Below are 7,065 nucleotides of genomic sequence, written 5' to 3'. Positions count from 1 at the left end.
TAATGGTGTGTCATTAAATAACTTTCACTTTAATTTATTTAGGTGCGTCATATTCATTCGATGGTTGATGAAGCTAAAACACTTGGTGATAATCCATCATATGAGGCCTTATACATGCTTAGAAAAATGGTGCGAGATCAAGGTTCTGATTGTTTGAAATATGTCCATGAGGCTGACAAGGTTCATGTGTCAGCCGATTATAGAAGAGATGTGGTACAACCTGTCCAGTTACATCACCCAGTTTGTAGGCGAGGAAAAGGTGGTCTTGCTGGTAGGAGAGAACGTGTTGTTGAAAGAGGACAAACACATGTTGAAATGGATCAGGCCACACAAAATGTCCAAAAAGCCTCAGAAGATGATCAAGCAACATCAAATTATAATATTGGTTCTATTTCAGGAGGTTGCACTCATGAATTCACTCAGGCATCAAATATGACATATCAACTGTCAGAAACAGATATCATGCCATACGTGACACCACAGACTCTACAAATATCAAGTCATCCAAGTCTTTCATCACTTGAGAATGTCATTGGTAATTTTGAGAATGTCCCAAATTTTACCTCATCGTCTGTGCCTCTGATCATTGAGACCCCTGATGCCACTAATAAATTAGAGGACCCGAATCATGATGTGGACGATAATGATCCAAAGGATGCAAATGAAGGCGGTGACACGACTATTCAAAATAGTGAACCATCAAGGAGGGAGAAGCATAAAATTAAACTTAAGCCTTGTGGGACTGGTACTTTAACATCTGACATTTTTTTATTTGGTTTTACTCTCTTTTATAATAATAGAACATTTATATTTTCTTTATAGGCGGTCACTATGCTATCCAACATGTCAAAAAAAAAGAGCAAAGAATAAGTAATGAAAATTGATGTTGCTGAAATCTTTTGGTGCTGCTGAAAATTGCAGCCAGTACTGCTAAAAATTGGTGCCACTATTCCTGAAAATTGGTGTTGCCAAAATTTATTAGTGCTGCTGAAAATTGCAGCCAGTACTGCTGAAATATTTTGTTGATGCTGAAAATTGTAGCTAGTGCTGCTGAAATTGGTGCGACTGAATTTTTTTGTGCTGCTGAAACCTTTTGTTGTTGCTTAAAAATTTTGGTGCTACTGAACCTAACATTATAATCACTGCACTTTTTGGTATGGTATTTAATTTTACTTTGTGAATAGATTACTTTACTTTCAAAAGTATAAAGGCTTCAGAATGGTGATGTAAGTTTACATTGCCTATTTGAAAAGGTGTTGCCATTTTATTTAACTTACGAGGGCAGGTTAGTTGAATAAATATGGGCTAAGTTATTGTTGAGTGAAGCACACAAAAATATAAACTTGGTCATGAAAATACAAATTGAAATGAAGCAAAACACATAATTAGAGTTGTTTGAAAGTTAAAAAAAATACATAATTAGAGTTGTTTGAAAGTAAAAGAAAAACATAATTAGACTACCCACTTAAATTTGATTTTGAGTTGGACATCGACGCCTGTCATGCCCGGTCTGTTTACACAATCCAAAAGCCTGCGCATATGCTGCAGGATCACGATCCATCTCATTATGAATTCTAGTGGTCCTTGATCGATTGGGAGGTCGATAGAATTCATTACTTCTCATTATAAAGCTTGGTGATGGCCAATATTCCTCGTGTCCAATCGGTGAGAATGACCTAGAATATGTTGTAACAAAATTCTCTATTGTGAAATGCTTGCTGAAAAAATTTCTAGCTAATGCTCCCATTCTTTCAGTAACCTTCATGACATGTGAACACGGGAAGTGCAAATTAGCCCATTTTTCACAATCACATTTTTTCACATGATGAAATACAATGAGGATTACCACCAATACCCCATCAATTTGTATTGACCTAACCTCATATACCCCTGTGGATATATTCCAATCATAAACAAAGTGTCTTTTTGAATTTTCATAGTTTTTCTCCCACTTCTTTTTGAAACTGCTTGTCCATAATTCCTTTTGCTCAACAAGTTGGTGAGTTTTTTGACATCTATGAGTATATCGTTCAACGATTTGCTCCAATGAAAGTCTAACCATAGCAGTGACTGGCAAGCCTCGAGCTTTCTTTAGAAGTCCGTTGAAAGACTGAAAGATTTGTTGTCAGTACTCCCCATCTTTTTCCATTATCATGACTAACAGTCCATTTGTCCAATGGAATTCGCATGAGGTATTCATATGCTTCTCTATCTTCTTCTTGAATTTCCCACATCAAAGCTTCAAACTTCCTTACTTGATGAGTTGTAGCAGCCCACATAAGATTACTCAAGTCCCTATTTGGAAATTGAGATTGAAAATTACTTTTAAGATGTCTCAGACAAAATCGATGAAAGGCCCGAGGTTCCTGCAATCGCCACAACTCCGATAAACTAGTCAAGATTTCTTTTGCCCTATCAGAGATAATACAAATATCTTCTCTATCTTTTATCACATGTGCACTCAATGTCCTAAAAAATCATTTCCATGCCTCTTTCGACTCTTTGTCAACAATACCAAACGCAAGAGGAAGAATGTTATTATTTCCGTCAACTCCAACAGCAATTAACAATTTTATCTCATATTTACCATACATATGAGTTCCATCCACTGAAATAACAGGACGACAAGTTTGGAACCCATCAATGCATGGCTTGAAAGCCCAAAATACAAACTTAAATGTTTTTACCTCTAGCGAACTCATTGACTCTTCGTGTTTCCATTCCACAACTGTTCCAGGATTAAAGTATTGAAAAGCTGCAAAAAGTTTAGGAAGCTCACTAAATGATTTCTGAAAATCACCATATACCAATGTAAATGCGTGTTGACGTCCAAGCCACGCTTTTCTATATATTACTTGATGACCAAATTTTTCATGTACCTTAGACATGACATCCACTACCAACAATTTTGGATTTTTACTTATTTGATTTAAAAATAGAGATGCAATTAAATTGGTATCTAAGTTAGTGTGACCTGTTGTAAGCCCTTCAGTCTCACATCTATGATTATTAAAATACTTTCCTATCTTCCAAATGCTACCTCCAACCTTACGACCTCGAAGAAACAATGGACAACCCAAAGAATCATAAAATCTGCATCTCACAATACATACGCTCTTAGTTGATATTACAATCTTAAATTCTTTTTTTTTGCGCAAACTACAAATTGTCACAGCCCGTTTTAACTTAGCTTTACTACTAAAATACATATTTTTTTCTAAATCTTTTTTGCATCCTCGACCAAAACAGAACAACATTTCATTTCGGATTCACGAGTAGAGATAAAAATATCTTCCTCAGTCTCCAATGTTGTAAAGTAAGGTATATCACTATTTTGCATTTCATCAAATTGATTTTGAAAATTTAACGCACTTTCATTTTGAGGTAAATCTCCAATATCTTCATCGGATTCACTTTCAATGACTTTACTCTCTCCATCATCTTCTGAAGGTTCATCCTCCTCCGAATTTTCATCACTTCTTTGAGCATGTGCAGCATTACATAAATCAAAGGTAGCTTCATCTACTCTGTAGAAAAAAATAATAATTTCATGAAATACAAAAAAAATGAAAATAATTAATATTCATGCTAGTAAATAAAATTAGTTGAAAAGATTATTCTACCTGATTTCATATTGATTGTGGTTACTCTTAATATGTCTTTGACTACCCGAGCCTTCATCAAATGATTGATGAATATCATGTGTTGCAGTGTATGTAAAATGAGGCTGACTGAATGTGGCATCCATAATTTTGAGCCAATAAATTCATATGATAACCATGTTGATCATTCATTCGAAACAGATTATCTTGATTTATTGGTCTAATCTTTATATACATCTCCAAAAGATTTATATCAATCTTGTTTAAAAATTTCTGAGGAATGGCAAAAAATTGTATCAAAGATTGGTCATTCTCAATTTTGAACTCAATAAATCTTATAATGTTACCTTGAAATGAGCATGGATATTTTCCATAAATATCCAATTGAATATTTTCTCCATCAGTCCCAATTTTCTCATGCAACAATTTAATTAATTCAACGTAGTTGGTCGAAATAGACATGCTAACAATCATTCTGGCACATTTGTTATATCGAAATCCGTTCATTTCAGTGATTATTTCACCACCCCAATACAAAGCAATCATCACATTATCTTCAAAATTAGCCATCAAAAAATCCTACACACAAAAATAAGATGCATTATAGTTATTAAAAATATGTTATAAGTACATTACAATATATTGACAAGCCATACCTATTGAAATTTTGTGAGTATTGATTCAACAATAGGGCATATAAGCAGAAGCTTTGTAGAACATTATTTGAATGTGCTAAACATTCTACACAACCATTTCTTATAATGTTCTGTGGCCAACACTTTAAGAATTTATTTTAAAGTTAAAACGTATCATACAGTAATGTTTTATTGGAAGATCAAATCAACAAGAAATCTTCACATGCCTGTGACATGATAGAATCGTTACTCATGGTAACATTTTAGTCTTAAAACGTGACTCAGAATAACGATTTAATGTCACATTTTGTACAAAGATTCTCAGGTGGCAGACCTGTGATTTGATTTGATATAATCGTTACTCCAAGTAACATTTTATATGTAAAACGTGACTCCCAGTAACGACTTCGACGTCAAATTTCGTACAGAGATTCTAAGGTGGCAGACTTGTCACTAAGAATAACATTTTCCCTTTAAAATTTACAAAGATTTGAAAGTGGCAGATTTACAAAGACACGTTACTGACGGTAATGTCTTAAGCTTAAAATGTTACTGTCAGTAACGTAATGCTTCTTAACGCCGTCTACCAAATATTTTTAGTCTGTTTATTTTTTGAAAATGAAATATAGCCTAATACGTTACTACCAATAACGTTTATACTAGTTTTGTAAAATTTCAAAGTTTCATATTATTTTGGTGAATTGAATGAAATAATAGATTATTTTGGTCAAAGTCTTGTATTAAAATAACATACTAAAAGTTCTGAACTACAAGAACATCAAAATGTAAGACTTAAGAAGCAAAATTATTCTGCTATTGCACTACTCACATCATGAAATATGATTTCATAAAGGAAATTCTCAGAGTAATGTAAAATTATATACTTTGCTCCATATAACTCAAATGAAATACATGTAATTGCTTTGAGATTTGATATGACCTTCATGCAAATGACACATTAGCCAGATAATTTCTAAAAAAAACACGCATAATCACCCTGCTACTTTCTAATGACACTCTCGCCTTTTAAATTAAATTGTTTACTTACTATATTTTCCTTCCCTACAATTCTAAGGTTTTTACTTTTGAAATCTCCGGTTTCCAGTTGTGCAAAATTCTCTCTAACATGCCCAATTTATGATTTTCTCACCTTTACTCATTAAGTAGATTTAAATATCCTCAATAAACACAATCACAAACATGTCAAGGTATTGTCTAAACAATCTATTCATCATATCAGTGAATGTTACTAGAGCATTAGTCAACCCAAACGACATAACCAAAAACTCATAATGACATACCGAGTTCGAAAATCCATCTTCGGATTGTCATTATCTTTCACCCTCATTTGGTGATAACCCGATCGGAGATCAATCATAGAGAAATCTTGGAAAACATTGGATCCTTGAAAATTGAGCCCTACAGTATTTCAATGCATTTTTCCATTGTACTTATAGTTTACCTGCAAAGTGTTATGAGTTTAAAATCCTTCCAGGATGCTAAAAGATGTAACACACACCATATGGTTTTTTCTTATGCTCTACCGCAAGTTCTTATTGTACTTTAGATGTCCTTTCCATATATTTTCTCCCTTCATCATTTTGAAATTCTACTTCAAACATTTAACCAGATCCTTTTTTGCAATCTACATTATTTTACGTTTTGCTCAAAATTGCTCTATAATCTTATAACTTTACACTTATTTTTCCATTATTCCAATGTCTTTACCATTTTACTTAAAATTTGTCTTCCAAGTGTTATGCCTTTCAAAGACACGAGGATTCAGTAAGATATTACACTGTCTTTTTCTTATACTCCGTGGGATTATTAACTTGACAAGCAAAACATATAGATACAAGTTCTTTACTGGAGAAGAAAAATATTACGGTATTGTTACTATTTGAATTATTGTCTTTCTATGCTTATGGTTAATAGGCCAAAAGAACTATTGAACTTCAAACCTAAAACAATAAAAACTTGAACTACATCGTTATTTTTGACACTTTTACACTTACCTTTACGTATGGTGGGAAGCTTGAAACTTCATGTATAATTTATATATTTTCACATCTTTTCAATTATTGCCTTATGATTATATTTAATAATTGCAGTTTATCTTTTAACCACACCTCTCTGAATTAGAAAAGAACAAGGTATGATAACAACTTCTGGATTGGAAAAGAACAAGGTATGCTCACCACTTCTGGACTGGAAAAGATAAAGATTAAGGTATATTTACAATTCTAATCATTTCCTATTTGTGCTAATAAATAATGTGCTATTTAAAAATACTCCTGAACTGCGGATCAAAAAAATCTTATTTGCATCGTTGTCGTAGCAACTTTTAACCTTGCCTTTTATGTATCACTAGAGGCTTGAAAATTTTGAAACGTTATGCTAATTTTCCATGGTTTTATGCCTCCCCTGTTATTAAATTATGGTCGCCTTTGTTTATTGCAGTTCATCTCTTAGCTGAGCTTACTCCTACATTCATTTAATTACAAAAGTTCTGCTCTCCTTTAGAAGTTATGGAAAATGTCACCTCGTATCCCTATGCACCATCAAGGTATGATTATATAAAGTTTATCCTGGTTTCTAAAATATATTATCATCATAGTGAGGAGTTGAGATATTAAGATGTAAGTTACCATCCCCAACAGGGGCGGATCCACATGAGGTCTAGGAGGTTCACCCGGACCCTCTCGACAAAAAAATATACGATATATAAGGTAAATTTTTTTTTATTTGTATATATATTTTTTGAACCCCCCAATTACAAAGAAAAGCAGATTGCCCAGTGGTAGGTCTTCGTCAAATTAAGCTCCACC

Source organism: Solanum pennellii, chromosome 1 (genome assembly GCF_001406875.1).
Source record: "Solanum pennellii chromosome 1, SPENNV200".
Lineage (NCBI taxonomy): Eukaryota > Viridiplantae > Streptophyta > Magnoliopsida > Solanales > Solanaceae > Solanum > Solanum pennellii.
Note: the sequence above shows the minus strand (reverse complement) of the source record.